The following is an 18,715-nucleotide window of genomic DNA, read 5'->3' on the forward strand; positions in this document are numbered from 1 at the left end:
AACTAAATGCATGTGGTGACATGAGCTTTTTCTGTCATTAAAGTGTAAGAGGACTTTCATTGCATGGGTTCTTGATTGAGGAATATTGGGCATATCATAGGGAAAATGTCTTTGGTGAGAGTTGTATAGTTGACACCAATGGACTATACTGATCTTCAGGCACATCGTGAAGCTGGGGCTCAGTTAAGGCATTTCACCAGAGAGGTCTGCTGGTGGGCTGCTTTGTGATGAGCTGACAATATGAAGAGCTCCTAGAACCTTCTTTTAAAAAGTGATTCTCGAACTTGCAAATGCATTATAATCACCTGAGAACCTTTTTAATAGGAGATGCTGATTCAGCCGGCCTGGAGTGGGGCTCAAAAGCACTTCATTTCTAACAGTCTCCCCGGAGATGCTAATGCTGCTGGTCCATGATCCACACTTGGAGAAGCAAGGTTCTAGAATAGTGGTTCACGACCCCAGGAAACCCTTAAAACATTCTAAATCAAATGTTCAGGGTAGGACTCTGGCGTAAGTATTTTTAAAGCACCCCAGGTGATCCCAGTGTGCAGCCAGCATTGAGATGCTCTGACCTGGAAAAGCAGAGTTCGTTTTTCTAGGCTGCCTCTCTCAAAGTCAGATGTCTCACCTGAGTCTTTGGTGAGTATTAGATTGCAGGGAATTCATACTTGACTTTTCTAATAAGAACCTGAGTGCCTATTTCTATGTTGCTGATAAAAGAAAGAGCCAGATGCTTTAGATTTCTGATGTGCTGACTGCAGAGTTGACGTTCAGCTATGAAAATTTAGCAACTGGTCTTGTATTCTCTCCCCTATGGAGGGTCTCCCTATTTACTCTCATAAGTGAGCTACAGATATAACTAGGGGGTACAACCAACATTTTGATACTCAACAAAAAAAATGTGTATATGCTTGAGTACTTAGACATATATTTGAGAACTCAGAACCCTGCACAAAAAAAAAATCAAGTCAAAAACTTGCTTTAAAAACGTCAAGAGCAGATGTTACAATCCACTTGTCTCCAGCATAAAATAAACATAATATTACTTCTGTGGAACATCTGATTCTGGTTATAACTGCACCCCAGTGGACCTTATTGGATGAGTCACTTACAAAGTGCACCCATAAGTATCTGAAGGTGCTATCTGTGGTTGGGTAATTAAATATTGTACACTTAAACATGAGGGACTGGCTGCCAAATACAATTATTTCAGTTGTAGCCTGGTTGAAGCTGAACTTCTCTTTCTCACAATAATTGGCCAACAGGTGCAGTTACTGTTTTAAAAAAAAATAAATTTATTTATTTTTGGCTGTGTTGGGTCTTCGTTGCTGCGTGTGGGCTTTCTCTAGTCGCGACAGGCAGGGACTACTCTTTGTTGCGGTGTGCGGGCTTCTCATTGCGGTAGCTTCTCTTGTTGCAGAGCAGAGGCTCTAGGAGCGTCAGCTTCAGTAGTTGTGGCACGCAGGCTCAGTAGTTGTGGCTCATGGGCTCTAGAGTGCAGGCTCAGTAGTTGTGGTGCACCGGCTTAGTTGCTCTGTGACATGTGGGATCTTCCCAGAGCAGGGCTCAAACCCGTGTCCCCTGCATTAGCAGGTAGATTCTTAACGACTGTGCCACCAGGGGAGTCCCAGGTGCAGTTACTTCTTAAGTTCACTCCTCATTTCTGATTTAAAATAAAAGAAAATCCAAACTATGGAAAGGTAGAAAAGGATGTACCCCTATTTATCCTGGTAGATGTTTACAGACCCAATTTGTCTGATAACTGTATCAAGTTATTTAAATATTAAATCCCAAAGAAGAGGACCTAAGTGCCCAGCATATTTTAGAAGTTAAATTAATCCTCCCCAAAGCCATTCTTCTCCCATCCCATTTTTTGGCCAGTAGTATTATGATGACAGGTGGTAAAGCATTAAGATTTTGGATGCCATATAAATGTTTCCCATTTTATGCTATGGGTAGTTCATGGGCCTGAATCTAAGAATGACAAAAACAACCATCATTGCGAAAGTTGTCTTCTAAACCATATCTCCGTGAATTGGAACTGTATAGAAATGATCAGTAGAATGATCGGTAATAGAATGGACATGGCTGGGACAGTCGTGAAGAGGTATTTCTTGTTCTTCAGTGCAGCCCATCCACTACTTTGAGCCCGTGTGCTCTGCCCTGGCCCTTGGAGTTAACTTAATGCATTCACGTACCAGAGCGAGCTGCACAAACCAGCCGGTGCTGGAGGAAATATTTTGGGATCCCTTTTGTTACCAAGCAGGGTTCTTTGGCCTCCTCAGTCAACAGAAAGTGATCAGGAGGGAGCTAGAACAAGTAACAGGTTCCCTTGCTTGCACACTCAGGGAGCTGGACGGGGCGAGCTTGTTCCTTACCTGCTTTTGCTCCGGGGTCTTCAGAAGTGGCAGTTGAGTTCTTAGTCTTTTTGTATCTTGTTGTTTATAATTTGCCCCAACTGCTGCATGTGCACAGCTATTTTTAGTCCCTTATAGTTTCTTTGTATTTTATTGCTGGAGGAGTTGTTTATCCAGGTGCAAGCACTGCAGCAAAGGGTCCCAGGTCCCAGCCTGTCTCACTTTCACTTGTTTCTTCTCTGATTTCATCTTCTCTCAATGCTAGCCTGGTGCGCCTGGTATTCCAGGGCCTGAAACTCATCTCTTGACCTCTTTGGACATCATACTTTACCTGTGTTCTTGTCAGTACTTAGACTTCAGATTCTCTCACAGATGCAGGTTTGGCCACCCTGTGGCTTATGACATCCCCTACTGCCCCAGTTAGAAATTTCCTGCCCATACTTATCCCCAAGGAACCCATTCTCACGGTGACAAAAGCCAGGCCCACCAGCAACAGTACAACAGACCACCCAGAAGCCTGGGGTAAGCAAAATGGAAAGGATCTGGCCCTCAGATTACGAAGACACCTATGTGGTATGGAGGGAAGGGGAAGGGGGATGGGAACCACCCTCCATGCACTAGGGAGCTGATGGGCCCCCGGGGACTTTGGGTCCATGTATATTCATCTCTAGAACAGTGGGCCTTCTCACCACTGAGACCAGAGTTTTGGAGTGGGGCTGGGGAGGAGAAGTGAGAAGGGGAGCATTTAAATTTGTACATTCTTGAAAAATCATGATTTGAAAGTGTACCCTTTAAATTTCAGTTCCCTGTAATACTGGAAGTTCTAACCAATAAAACCCAGGTCCCTTCAGGGATACTGAAAAAAGACCCTGTTTTTCATTTTTGAGAAAAGCTGGTATAGAATTTTGAAGTGATGGCCAGTAAGCTTATGAGTGTCTACTTGCTTAAGTTAGTGAAATTTTCTTCTTGAGGCAAGGGTGAACTGCATTTGGAATCCACCTGAGGGAATAGAGATTGTGGTTGTGTAGGGCTAGGGTGAGAATAAGGAGTGATGGTAAATGGGCACTTGTTTTCTTTTTAGAATGTTGGAAGTGTTCAAAAATTAGATTGTGGTGATGATTGTACAACTCTGTAAATATACTAAAATTCATTGAATTGTACACAAAGTGGGTGAATTTTATGGTATGTAAATTATGTCTCAATAATGCCATTAAAAATCAAAAGGCATCTTATAAACCCTGATAAGAAGTTTTGATGTTCTCCCAGTTGAGGCAGGAAGGTATTGATGATGAGATTCATACACCTGCATCTTAGAAAGCTCCCTGTGGGATCAACCTCTGCTGTGCAAGGTTGAGGTGAAGTAAAGAGAACTGGCCTCTGTTGAGCATCTGCTGTAAAATAAACACTGCAGAGACCCCTTATACACATCATCTCATTTAAACCTCACGACAACCTACTGGTACCTTTATTCTAGCTGGATGATTTATTGCTGTTGCCATAGAGATGCAATTCTATTGGATCTGAAATGCAGACAACTGCTACTCTACCTATGAGATAGTTAAGGCTCAAGGAGGTGAAATAACCAGCCCAAAAGCACACAGACAGTAAGGGGCAGAGCCAGGATTGGAACTCAGAGGATGTCTGATTGATCTAAGGCTTTGCTTTTTCCGCTCCACCCTGCTGCCCTGAGATTGGGCAAATTAGAGTGCACGGCACGGGTTGAAGGAACCCCTTGGTAGATTGTTCAGCATTAATACTTTCACATACCCCTTGTATTAGTTTCCTGTTGCTCATGTAACAAATTACCACAAATTTAGTGGCTTAAGGAAACACAAATTTATGCTTTCCAGCTCTGGAGATCAGAAGACCAAAATCAGTCTCAATGGGATAAAGGCAGAGTTGGTTCCTTCTAGAGGTTCTTGGGGGAATCCACGTCCTTGCCTTTTCCAGCCTCTGGAGACCAGCGTTCCTCGGATCCTGGTTCTTTCTTTGCAATGGGATCACTGCAACTTCTGCTTCTGTCATCGCATCTCCTTCCTCTCTGACTTGACCTTCTCACTTCCCTCTTATAAGTACCCTTGTGATTACATTGGCGCATCTGGATAATCCAGGATAATCCCTTCATCTTAAGAGCCCTAATTTAATCACAACTGCAAAGTCCCTTCTACCGTGTAAAGTAACATATTCACAGGTTGGGGGACTAGGATGTGAATATCATTGGGGGGGCATTATTCTGCCTACCCCACACCCACCCTAGAAACCTATGTTTGAAAGGAGTCTCGGAATAAATGTAATCTTCCATATTTTGACCTTGAACATAAACTCAAAAGCTGCTCTTTATTCATAACAACCAAGATCAAGACTTGAATCAAATAATACTAATTATTTGTCTCCAATTTGTCTCTTGAAACTTTAGAGGAATAAAATAAATTAAAACCTTGATGAGGTGCCACTAAGTATATTACTTTCCTTTGAAGGTGTTATTAGTCGATACATTGAAGGATTGCTTTAATACGTCAAGCCCTCAGAGAGATCTCACATCAAAGGAATGAGGATGTTTGGACAAATGAGAACGAATGCACACGTAGAATAGTATTTATATTTGCTCATAAACTGTTTTGAGGCATGCCTTCTCTTCTACAGTGTCATTTAAGATGACTGTGTGCTTCATAAGGTACTCTTTAAATAGGTCAGGGTCTTATTTTTTAAAGGTTCTCTGGTGTCTGTTTGGCTCTAGGTTTACTTCCTACAGCAACAGCTGAAATTGTCAAAGTCAAGGGCCAAATTCCAACAGAAGATGAAGAGCAAAACCTTGACCCTGCTCACCAAAAGCAAAGTACAGAGAAAGGGGTTTTTCTACTATTATCCAACGGTCTGGGGCTTGAAAGGGTTGTTCTCCCAAAGGTGGGAAGACTTACCCTATTTTTCATATACATTCAAAATATTGAGTGGTAGGAGTTTGAGAGTTGAAGACAATGCAGACGTTCCCTTAGCTCTTATGAAGATTTTCCTGTATATTCTCAGCTCTCCTTAACTAATAATGATACCTTTCTCTATAACTCCCGTCACCCTCACAGAATATATCATCCTCTTAATTTTTTGTTCTCTTACACTCAGCATATCACCATGGACTTTTTCTAGTCTTCAATTCAAATCCTGCCACAGACTTCTGCTAAAAGTAGTATTTTGGTTCAAAAATGTCCTTGGTCCTTAGCCAGTTTTAAGTCTTACTCTCCAAATAGAATCCTGGGGGGCTCAAGGTGTTTGATCTTTGCCATTGATTGCTTATGTGACCTTGGGGTCAGTCTGTCTGGATCTCAGTGTTTCCATATGAAAATCAGGGTTGTGTAATAGGACTGTGAGGTGCCTTTCAATTCCAATGTCTTAGAAGCTGAGAACATTTAGTGGTTATGGGAACCATGTGTTAGATTTTGGTTTGGGGTTTCCAAGAAGTTGACGCAGAGATAAGATTTTGAGTACAAGCAGTTTGTCTGGGAGGTGCACTCAGGAAGTACTGGCAGAAGTTTGGGGAAATAAGACAGAAAAGAGAAGGAGAAAAGAGAAGGCAATAAAAGGTGTATTATCAAGCCAGTTACCATTGTATGCAACACACCTTCAAGTTATTCCAATTGAGAGATGTGGAAACTGGGTATTTATTCACGTACTTTTTCTCCATCATTGGTTGAATGCTGCTTTGAGGGTCATTGTCTCTCCAGCACTTCTTGCTCCTTTTCTCCTATAGTCAGAAAAAAGCCCTCTGTGTAGAGTTGCAGGCTTTCCCAGTAAGTTTTCTAATTACCGGTAGGATATGGGCAGGGTGCTGACTACATCCGCTACAATGTGTGTGAGACCTGTGGGGGAAGTATGGGAAAGAAATGGTCAGTTGGGAAATGAGAAAGCAGTGGTCTGATGTTTTGGTTTCTTTTAAACTTACCATGAATGTACCAGAAATTCCAAGCCATTGTTCTATAATGTTTAGCAGTGTGTGCATGCTACCTTCAGAGTGGGCATGGACAAGAGAATAAATTTGTAGCTAAACATTAAAGAAGAGCTCACCAAAATCCTGACCAGAGTGAAAAGGGTGTATGTTAGTAAATTATGGATGCTTTATATAATTTACATAGAAATACTCTTAAAAAACGACGTTGCAGGGACTTCCCTGGTCCAGTGGTAAAGAATCCGCCTTCCCATGCAGGCGACGTGGTTCAGTCCCTGGTCGGGGAACTAAGATCCTACATGCCACAGGGCAACTAAGCCCACACGCCACAACTACTGAGCTCGCGCACCTCAATGAGAGACAGAAAAAAAAACCCATGCCACAACTAGAGAGAAGCCCGCATGCTGCAATGAAGACCCAATGCAGCCTCCCCCCAAAAAAGATAGAAAATAACTAAATAAAATATTTTTTAAAAACCACTACGTTGCAAAAATCTGCAATGAAATTTCTTCTCACTACCCATTCTTCAGGATATCACATAAAAATGTTATGATGCTGTGACATTTTAACTAACAAGGAACTCATTTTTAATTGCTTAGTATCGAAGGTTCAGTTTGGCCAAGAGCCTTCTCTCATGTTTTATGGGTCTTTCCTTTAATGCATAGCCAATGCTTTGTGTAAGATGGGCTAGTTGGTTCTATGATCATCCATTGCTCCTTAAAATGCTTCAGCACTCAGATATGCTCTTAGAAATAGGATAATTCAATTCATTCTTCCCCTTCTGAACTTTCTGAGAACCCGACTTGCCAACATCTATGAAATATAGAAGAGGCTTAGCAATCAATCACGAGGGAGGAGGTGATGGAAGAGGAAGGCTGGCCAAGCAACTCTAAGCTTCAGTCATTTTGTATTTCAGGACAAGAGAGCAGGATTGCTGACTTAGATTTCCTTTGAGAGGTGGTATGTGACGGGCATATTGAATGTGCTGATAAAGCCAAGTATAGGTGTAACTTCTTTAGGAAACAGTCAATTTGGTAAAAAAGTGAAACTCCTTGGGTGAATATTAAATAAGATTTGACTTACATAATGCTTAGACTCTTAGAATACGAACAGAGCTTCTAGAGCATCTAATTTGACTCTCTTACTTGACTCAAGAAGAAACCAAGACCTTAAAATGTTCAGAGATTCATCCATCAGGACCACAGAGCTTATGGATTCAAGTATTCTGACACCTTGTCCGGTGTTCTTTCTACTCCACCACATGGGTATATATCTCCCCCCCTTCCTTCTCCTCCCCCATCACCCTTCCTTCACCCCCACCCCTCTCACACAGACACACGCGCGCGCGCACACACACACACACACACACACACACACACACACACGAAGTTCATTTAAACAGCAAAACACTTAACTTGAAAGGACAAGGATCTAGGATTTATTTCTTTCACCTTATCGCTACATGTAACAGCGTCATACAAAACCCCCCAAGAAAGTTATGAAGTCGCCCTTGGCTTTACAATGATAAATGTAAAATATTGAAATCCTCCAGTCAAATAAGGTCTGCAAGGATTTGTGCTGTGGAATCTGTTTAACACTAAGAACAAAATAACTGACTGTTACGGAAGGACAGAGGTTGAAGGAGCACGCCACTAATAGAGAAAGGGGCTGATGTCACAGAAAGTCTTTTCCAGACCTTATCTCTGTTTGATCTCCACAACATACCATAGAACATTTAGTTTAAAAAAGCAACATTTCTGTATTGTCTGTCTTGCTTCTCTCAGCTTCTCTTTCCCTGACCCACTCCAATGTCATTGTCATTTAACATCTCTGAACCTCAGCCTCCCTGTGCCTGAATCATACATCTTGTTCTGGAGGGGTCTTTCTAAGAAAACATACAAAAATGTCTGACGGTGGAAATTTAGGAAATGCTGTGTCCCTGTGAACACCTTGCTAGGTCCCCTCCCAGGACCTTGGAAGGGGCCCTTGCCTAATTTAAGCATCATAACCTTCACGATAAATCTGCCCCTATGTCCCATTGTCCTCCACCATGTTTCCTTCCATCCCAAGAAATCTGGCCGTATCTTGTCTGGCTGGGTTGAGGGAAGCAGCCCTGGCTTGTCCCCTGCCTGCCTGGAGTCCACTGCATGGGCCCACCCCGCACTGGCTGCCCAAGTAAGTGTTCAAAATCTAAATCTAATCATGTCACAGCCTCATGTAAATTTCCCGATTCCCCAGTATCTTAAGGATAAGCCCAAATTCCTTAAAGGCGTCCGAGGCCCTCAGGAAGGAGCCAGTCCTTGCGTTACTGACCCAGGTTCTTGGACCCTTTAATCAATAGAAATTGAGAAGAGGCCAGATGAGAGATTCAGGCAAGGCTTTACTGGGACTTGTGCTGCAGTGCAAGAGAGTGAAAAACCAGTAACAGGTTCCCTTGCTCGCTCCCAGAGAAGGGGGCAAGCTCGTTCCTTAGATGGGGTGAGCGTAGGGGCTGACCCGTGGGTCGGACCAGAAGGGTGGCTTAGTTGGTCTGCCCACCCACTTGGTGGTGCTGTGTGCAGGGATCATGTGCAAGACCCTGATTTTGCTCCCAGCACCTCAGAAGTGGCAGTTGGATTTTTGGTCTTTTTTGTGTTTGTTTTTTAAAATAAGTTTATTTATTTATTTTTGGCTGCGTTGGGTCTTGGTTACTGTGCACAGGCTTTCTCTAGTTGCGGCGAGCAGGGGCTACTCTTTGTTGTGGTACGCGGGCTTCTCATCGCGGTGGCTTCTCTTGTTGCAGAGCAGGGGTTCCAGGCCCGCGGGCTTCAGTAGTTGTGGCGTGCAGGCTCAGTAGTTGTGGCTCACGGGCTCCAGAGCACAGGCTCAGTAGTTGTGGCACAGGGGCTTAGTTGCTCCACGGCATGTGGGATCTTCCTGGGCCAGGGCTCGAACCCGTGTCCCCTGCATTGGCAGGCAGATTCTTAACCAGTGTGCCACCAGGGAAGTCCTTCTGTATCTTACTGTTCATAATTTGCCCCAACTGTGCATGTGTACAGTTATCTTTAGCCCCTTGTAATTTCTTTGTATTCGGTTGCCAGAGGAGACGTTTTTCCAGGCGCAAGCCCTGCAGCAAAGGGCCCCAGGCGCCACCCTGTCTCACTTGCTCCTCCAGTACTTTTTTTTGCCAGCCTCACCTCCACACTCCAGCCATCCACAGTGGCTGCTGTTCCTGAAGCAGGTCGGGCTCTCCTGCCTACGTGCCTGCCTGTCCCACTCCCAAATCATCTGATGGTGAGGTCTCTCCAGGATCCCCAGTAGAGATGGGTCCTCCTTCCCTCACTGCGCCCACCTTCACATACCTGTGTCTTAACTCCTGGGACACTTGATTGTTCTGATGAACTTCTCTATCTCTCCCCCTACAAAGCTTGAGGACAGGAGTTAATAAGCTGAAGAAGAGGGCTTCCCTGGTGGAACAGTGGTTGAGAGTCCGCCTGCCGATGCAGGGGACGCAAGTTCGTGCCCCGGTCCAGGAAGATCCCACATGCCGCGGAGCGGCTGGGCTGGTGAGCCATGGCCGCTGGGCCTGCGCGTCCGGAGCCTGTGCTCCGCAGCGGGAGAGGCCACAACAGTGAGAGGCCTGCATACCGCAGAATAAAAAAAAAGCCGAAGAAGAGAGTGGCCTGGAGACTTCTCACCTGAAAGGTGAGGCCAGATGGCTGTCTCCCTTCCCCACCTCCAACCCAGCCACCGAGCACATTGTTCCTGAGGGATCAGGGGCTGCCATGGCCAGGAACTGTTGTATTTCTCTTTCTTCAGGTGGGGGAAGAAGGAGAGTGAGCCCTCCTTTTCTTTTTGCTGCTTGAGAAATTCCACCTGCTCCCGACTTTCTCCCTTTGCACTGATTCCTTCTAATCATTGTGATAATCATCGGATGTGTTTCTGAATCCATGAAGTGCCTCTCTCAATGTGGCAATGCTGTTCTAGGCACAAACTAAGAACACAGAGCAGCTAGTGGATCTTACCTTCAGGAGCTCATAGTGCAAATGTGCTTAAGAGAGAAAAGTCGTTGAGGTCCAGGGGGCCCTCCTGAGCTCTGCTTTGCAGTTGGCGGTGCATCCTCAGATGTGGGGAGAGACTCCGCCCCGCCTCCCCCAAAGACTGGCAATGTATCCAGCCTGCGTACCCCTGCAAGCGTTCCTTGCTTGCACCGTGTGGTGCTGGCATAAGTTGGGTAGCATTGTGAGCCTCACACACAGGCATCATTGTTTCAAGAAACATTCCCTTTCTATGTTTGTGCTGGAGGAGATCCAAGACAGTGAGTTTTCCTTTCAAGTAAATGACCCCCACCAAAAAACCTCCATGCAACCAATGTTAGAGTGTATTCTGGGAATTCTGTAAGACACTGTGAGTCTCTCCAAAACAAAATCAAAGGATGAAAGTTTGCCCATCCTTTAGCTGTCAAATGCTTGCTAAATAACACAGCTGATCTGGAATGAGTGATTTAAGACTTGTTTCTCCTTCTGAGGATGGCTCTCCAAATGGTTCCTTTCTGTTTGCACAGGAATGAAATCATTTTCACAGTTAGCATGATTTCTTAGCCATGAGTGGAGAGAATACTCTTCACGATAGATAGAAACGTTCAGTCGACTGCTGGTAAAATGATAACATAATTATGATAGCCTGGTCAAATTATGGAGAATTGTTTTGTGTCGCAGCAAAAGGAAGATGGGAGAAGCCCTTGATGTAACAGAGTTTCTTATCTACAGTGTGAAAATGCTGGGGCCTCTAAACGCTTACAGAAAAAAAATCATAAATCATGTGTGTGTGCGTGTGCACACGTGCACCCACGTGTGCGACAAATGCTAGAAGGGTTTATCACTTTGCCTCTTTCACTTGCTTTGCTCCTACACATCCATCCCCCCAGAGGCCTTAAAGTGACCAGGCTGAGAGGATGATTCATTATCTCCCACCCCTCACCCTGCCCTCAACCCCAGCACTGCCCGGCAGCATATGTGATGCGCTCCCCGTAGAGGGGGGACGTGCTTTGTGCCTGGCGACCTCTCTGCTTTTGCTCACACTTTGCTCCGTGCTAAAAATATTCCTTTTCCCTGTTCCCCAAGGCTGCCGGCCCACGTCTAAGTGTGACCTTCCCCAGGATTACGTACTGATCCACCAAGCCAGATGCCTTCCCCTCTAGTAACAGTTGGTTTGGGTCTTTCTTCATAGTCATTCTTTGCACTACTATTATTCTGCTATTTGCATTCTCGTTTTCATACTGTGCGTTCTGGAAGGGAACGAGCTTTCCTTGGGTTCTGCCACCAGAACAGCACGGTATAGCGCCTGGCACGTGCTTAGCCGTGTCCAATAAGCATTGGATTGAGTGCATAGGACAGTTAGGGGCTGAAACTGTGGAGAGTTTGGATTCATGATTCCTGAGTCCTAAGCAGAAAGACCTCTATGTGTGGTCGTTGCAGGGAGGATAGGATGAAGTGAGCAGGTTTTTAAAAAAATGCCCACTGCATCTCCATGAAAACTGTCAGTTGAGACTCCCATCTCCTAAGTCTTACACAAATTCTCTTTACGGTTTCCTAGAGACATGGGTGCAGACCAAAGATAAAGATGGCCGGGAGATAGTCTTGCTGTTATTTATATGGTTGAAAATAGTTTTCCTTAGTCTTATTTTAATTTTTCAGAAATTCCCAGGTAGGACTGAATCTGCCTACACAATTGCTTTAAACTTAAACTTGAGCATCAGTATTCATGGCTCCACCTACTCTTCCTGCCATTTCTGAGCTGTGCGCAGGTTACACAGATGTCTGGGGATGTGCTGCCATTCTGTCTGACGTAAACCTGACCAGCTTCCCCCAAGTTTACTGGTGGGAACGCTCTCGAACAGGGTTACAAATTGGAAGTCCTTTAGCCATGCAGCCGGCAATGGTGAGACCCGCATAAGTGCTACATTTTTGGGAGATGGTGTGAATACTGGCATTTTCCATGGCTAATTTTGGAATTGCCAAGAACTTTGTGATTTTTCAGGGCAGGTTTTGTGACTATAACTGTATAAAGTACTCATGCAAAAAGTAACCTGAATGAAGATGCTAAAGACAATACCATCAAGACTGTTCCCCACGTCTGCCTTCCTTGCAAAGTGAACTAATGGGAGCTGCTCAGCCACACGTCTTCTTATTGTTGCATGACTCGGCTCTTCCTGGTTTCTCCCATGAATAGCAGGAAAACCTCTAGACTAAAACAAATGGCATATAAGTCCCTTCTGCTGTTAGAATGTAAGCTATCTGAGAAAAACGCACCTTGGAAAGATTTCTATTTTGGTTATTTAGGAAAAATTCTGCAAAGCATCCCCAAGCATAGGTACTTTTCTTTACGTATTATTTAAATTGCAGACATTTTCACCCCAGTTAAAGGGTTAAGAGTTCTCCAGTTCAGAATCTTACTGTGGGATAGCTGTCTTAACCCATGTTCATTTCCAGTCCTCACTCGGCCATCTCATGATCAGTCGACCAGAAAGTTCCTGAGCTACAGAAGGAGGAAACGTCAGGGTACAAACCACAGAGAAGTGGACTGTTGTAGTAACTTAATCATGGGCCTCAACTTGTCTTGACATATATATTTATATACATATTTTTTTTAGTCCTTTGTGTTTTATCCCCAGGGTCTTGTTCAGGTCAGAAAAATTGAGCAGTTACTTGACCCACATCAAGTTGTTTGCATCCCCCGAATTCATGTTCCTACATCTATTTGGCCTCTCTTCTTTCTTTCCAAATCTCAATAGGCCTCTTTTCCTGATTGTCTTTGGAAGGAGATTAAACGATAGCATATTGACTTGAAATTGAGTAAACTGTAAAGTCACATTTCATCTAAGTGGCGGGTCCCAACATCCCTATTCTTTTTTTTTTTCTTTTCTTAATTGAAGTATAGTTGATTTACAACGTTGTGTTAGTTTCAGGTGTATAGCAAAGTGATTCAGTTATACATACATATCTATCTATTTTTCTTTTCAGATTCTTTCCCCTTGTAGGTTATTACAAAATATTGAGTAGAGTTCCCTGTGCTATACAGTAGGTCCTTGTTGGTTATCTATTTTATGTATAGTAGTGTGTACGTGTTAATCCCAACATCCCAATTCTTAGACCTTTTCATCGTGCAACTTAACCCGAATAATCCGTCCTCTTCTTGCTATGTGCTGCTGCTTTTGCAACACCATGCACCTTATATTCTTCCACCGGGAACTGCCCAAATTTCATTCCCCAACACAACTTTTTCAACCACTGCTTAAATCTATTTTTAGTTTTTTCCTCTGGGACATGAGTGATGACTTTTCTCCTGCCTGTCAGCTATTTACTTATTGTAAAGATTAACCTATCTAAAGCTCCCTTTCTAGGTTTGCTCTCAAGGGATAGTTTACCTGCATAAAAAAACACTAGACTTGGGCTTGCCTGGTGGCGCAGTGGTTGAGAGTCCTTCTGCCGATGCAAGGGACACGGGTTCGTGCCCCGGTCCGGGAAGATCCCACATGCCGCGGAGCGGCTGGGCTCGTGAGCCATGGCCGCTGAGCCTGCGTGTCCGGAGCCTGTGCTCCGCAACAGGAGAGGCCACAACAGTGAGAGGCCCGCGTACAGCAAAAAACAAAACAAAACAAAACACTAGACTTGAAATCAACCAACTTGAGTCCAAACTCCAGATTTTACCACTATTAGAGTCCCTATTTTCTCGTCTGTCCAGTGCATCAATTCTTGACCTTCAAAAGTTCTTCCTTTGTAGCTGCAACAAATGAGGTGTGTATTCACAATAAGTGTGTAAGTAAAGATCTTATATTCAAGGTAAATGAGAGAGTTTTAAATTTCTTCTTTGATCATTAAAGCTAGGAGCCCCTAAAGATAATGAAGACCAATTTCTTGATTTTTACAAGTGAGGAAAGTGATGTCCCAAGATCCCACAATCAAATCAGACACTTACTAGTGAAGCTGCGAACAAAACCCATGCCCTGAGATTTCCAGTCCATTGGGTTTTTTCCTATATAATATTCTGAGTTTGTGGATTCAAATCAATACAAATTAATTTAGTGCTTCCTGCAAGGAACTGTTTTAAGCACTGAATAGAAAGAAAGAAAGCCTAGTTTCCACTCTCAAAAAGATTATGAACAAGTAGGGGAGAAAAATATGTCACCAGCTAACTAATACAAGGCAGGATGAAGGAAATGCTAAACAAAGGCAAAATATGTTTGTAATTTTTTTAAGTCAAAGAGGAGATGGCATAATGGCGTCTTAATGGTTATGAAAAATTTGGATACATGGAGAAGTAGGGGGTAGGAAGCACATCCCAGGCAGAGGAAATTACAGAAGTAAAACTGGAGACTTGAGGACTTCCCTGGTGGCGCAGTGGTTGAGAGTCCGCCTGCCGATGCAGGGGACGCGGGTTCGTGCCCCGGTCCGGGAAGATCCCACATGCCGCGGAGCGGCTGGGCTCGTGAGCCATGGCCGCTGAGCCTGCGAGTCCGGAGCCTGTGCTCCGCAGCGGGAGAGGCCACAATAGTGAGAGGCCCGTGTACCGCCCCCCCCCCCCAAAAAAACAAAAACAACCCTGGAGACTTGAAAGTGCTTGGTGTGGACTGGAACATAGACTACTCTTAAGTAGAGTATAGGATTTCTAAGGAGATATATTTAGAACTTAGATTAAAAACATAAACAGTTTGGGGCCGTATCATCAAGAGCTTTGGTCCTTTAGGTAAATGGACAGGCATTGTGGGTATTTGAGGAGGCTGGGGTATGAGATAATTTAACACCTAAAAATTTAGTCTAGGTTGGGTTGGAATGGCCAAAGGGCATGGATGGTGGTAATGGCGAGAAGAGGGTAGATTGTAGAAACATGCCATGTCAGGCCTGAATGGAAATTCACAATTCTAACCTTAGGAACATATATCATTGCTCACTTCTAATCTGTTCCCCCCTGGTGTTCCAAAAAAGAGTATCTTTCAATATACTATTCACCTCCATGGAGATATAGATATGTACAAACATATGTAGAAACTAGTTTTATCCAGTATTCTATAAATGAAAGGTATAACCTGGTTAGTGTCTGTGAGATGACAAAATCAAAAGTAGTGATCATATTGAAAGTCAATATGCAAACATTTAATCTCCTTCCAAAGACAGTCAAGAAAAGAGGCTTACTGAGATTTGGGGCAAAAAAAAAAAAAAAAAAAGAAGAGAGGCCAAATAGATGTAGGAAAATGAATTCTGGGGATGCAAACAATTTCATGGGGTTCCAGTAGCCGCCAAGTCACTTTGACCTGAACATGATGCCAGTACATTAGAAACCCAGGGAAGATTGGGGCTGGGGAGCAGGATTAGTCTTACCTGTTAGGATAGGATTTAAGGAGAGCTCCACAGGTGAGGTGGTATTTGGACAGCTCTTGAGTCATGCTCATTTGAGAGGACCTAGCAGCGCCATAACATTCAGAGGGAACGATGTGAGTAAAGGCCAAAGGATGCGAAAGCGGTAGTGGGAGACACATGTGAAGGACACCTACCAAGATGCTAAACGGGGCTGCCTCGGAGGGGTAGGTTTTTTTCCTACTTCTTTATATAAGACTATCCTTTACATATTTTCTACAACAAGAATGTGCTGTATTCACAATTAGAAAAAATCTCTATATGTGCTTTTAAAAGAAATGTAGTTTGGAATATTAGCTCACTGTCAGTGATCTATTGTGACTGGGCTAAGAAGGATCCAGAATCCTAAAGACTTGGATTTTATTCTATAGGGAAATAAGAAATGAGAAAGGCCTCTTTACAGAAGAGTAAATTACCAACCGAAACACATGGAGAACAATTCAAAACAGTATTTGGTTCAGCTCCAAAATGTGTTATATCAACATATGCTATAGGTCAGAAAAGAAAATAGCATCGCAGAGCAGAATGTGAATGATAGACTTTATGGAAAGACGTGGAATCAGAGCTCATCTTGAAAAGATTTGTGACGTGCAGATAGAGGTTAAAAACAGGGAAGGGGATATTTTAGGCAGAAGCGAAGTGTGAGCAAAAGCAAAGTTATGAGAACAAATGTTTCTGTTTGGAAATAATGAGATCTGGGCTGCATAGGTGAAATCCTGGCAGATTAAGACAGCTTCTAGTTCCAGAAGAGAGGTTTTGGACTTGATTGTGTAAGCCAGGGGAGATTTTCGAGCAGGAGGATGATGGGATTAAAAATAGTTCTTGAACAAATAGGGCTCATCCGGCAGCAGTGTTCCAGGAGATGTGGTGGGAGAAGCACTAATAATCTCCATGTGGGTCATGACAGTGGCAGCAGTAGGAATGGAGCGGCAGAGGTAGCACATTTGAAAATTAAAAATCAGTTGAATGGATGAAGGTTAGCTAGAGATCGAATGAGAGCAAAGAGCTCGTGGTGCTTCCACTGTAGAACAGAATTCTGGAGTCCTGAAGATTGCTATAAATTGCCGTAGTATCCCAGTCACGTGAAAGGGGCAACACCCATCCCCGTCATGTGGGCCTGAGTGTCGTGGATGTTTTCAGCAATTGTGCTGGATTGGATTAACCACTCCCTTGGTGGCCCATGGTGGGGCATTTATAAAAGGATCATTTAGCCTATGACCATGGGAAAGTGCAAACCTATCTGAATAAGGCATATCTCCAACTCTAATCTTATACATACCATGTGACAGCCAACAAAGGTAGTTAATGTGAATTAATATTGGAAATTAAATGGTTTGGGCTCCATTTGCAGTGCATATTTGTGGGCAAAAGACACAGGGAATAAAGGCACCCTTTCCTTCAGAGCTTCTTAAAAGATGGAGGAATTCTCGTAAGTGGTTACAAATTAAATAGTCTTCATCCAGGCTGATTGTTGTAGATGACCTAGAAATCATCTCAAAGTATTTTGTGCCACAAGGTCACATCACACAGATAACCAGCTACCATGGGTAGGTAGCAAAAGGGTGTAAAAAGTGCTTGGATGCCATGTTAAATATTCATAATGAAGTCTTGAAGCAGAAGGTTCCCCTTCAATCCTCAGCTACAAAATTGCAACAGTGCTCATGGGGGTGATGTATTATGAATGCATGTAAATGACATGTCCATGAGACAGTTGTGGAAAACTACCACCAAGATACAAAATGATAATATCTGCAAAGTATTTATGTATCCTTTTAATTCCTTGATCTTACCTCCTGACTGTGTAGAGTACATTTTCCCTCTTTTTAGACGAGAAATCTAAAAAGATTGATGACGGGGTGGGGGGTGGTGGGATGAATTGGGTGATTGGGATTGACATGTATACACTAATATGTATAAAATAGATAACTCGGACTTCCCTGGTGGCGCAGTGGTTGAGAGTCCGCCTGCCGATGCAGGGGACACGGGTTCGTGCCCCGGTCCGGGAAGATCCCACATGCCGCGGAGCGGCTGGGCCCGTGAGCCATGGTCGCTGAACCTGCGCGTCCGGAGCCTGTGCTCTGCAACGGGAGAGGCCACAACAGTGAGAGGCCCGCGTACAGCAAAAAAAAAAAAAAAAAAAAAAAGATAACTGATAAGAACCTGCTGTATAAAAATAAATAAATAAAATAAAATTCAAACAAAAAAGAAACCAAAAAAAACAAAAAATAAACAAATAAAAATAAAAAGATTGATGAGAGGTTAAACAATTTGGCCAACATCAGGACAGCAAATGTATAGTGGGAAAAAATCCAAGTTGGCCAAGAAGGTCATGTTCGAAATTTTGGGGACCAGGGATGCATCAATTAACCAGTCTGTCTTGTTTTATTTTGCTATAAAATAAAAGAGCCTACCCATCTCACAGGGTTTTGAGAGGATCAGAGAGATGATGGATGTGAAAGCAGGGTTCAAATGCAAGACAGCGTCAGTGTGACTAGAATGGAAAGCTCCCATATACATGTTTGAACTTCACACAGCCCACTAAGAGATATTGATCCCCTAGAACAGTGTGCTTCTTGATCAACCTGTTGCTACAATAAAGGCTTTAAAGGAAACTCATGTTTTTAACAGCTCAGTATGAATATTTAACATGGCATCACAATGCCTGCCATAGAGCTTTGTGTCCTATACATGGTAATTAGCAATCAGCATATGGAATACTACTACGTGAGGTGACTACCAGGTGGACAAACCATTCGTTCATTTTCCAAACATCACTGCTATTCCAGGCATCCAGGCACTGGAGATATAAAGAAACACAATATGTAATTATTCTCCGTAGAGTCTCCAAGCCTACAAGGGGAGAGGGAGAGAGAACCACATATTCGCAAAGCCAAGTGAGAGCTGAGGCACAGAGGGAAGAATGAATAACTGTCCACATGGGCAAGAAAGTCTCATCTGGGAGATGACCTCTGAGCTGCAGGTCATACCAATATCCAGGAGACCAGCTAGATAGGATATTAGGACTGTGG

The sequence above is a fragment of the Delphinapterus leucas genome, chromosome 10 (genome assembly GCF_059928025.1).
Source record: "Delphinapterus leucas isolate spDelLeu-1000000601 "Yukka" chromosome 10, BTC_Dleu_Yukka2, whole genome shotgun sequence".
Classification (NCBI taxonomy): Eukaryota; Metazoa; Chordata; class Mammalia; order Artiodactyla; family Monodontidae; genus Delphinapterus; species Delphinapterus leucas.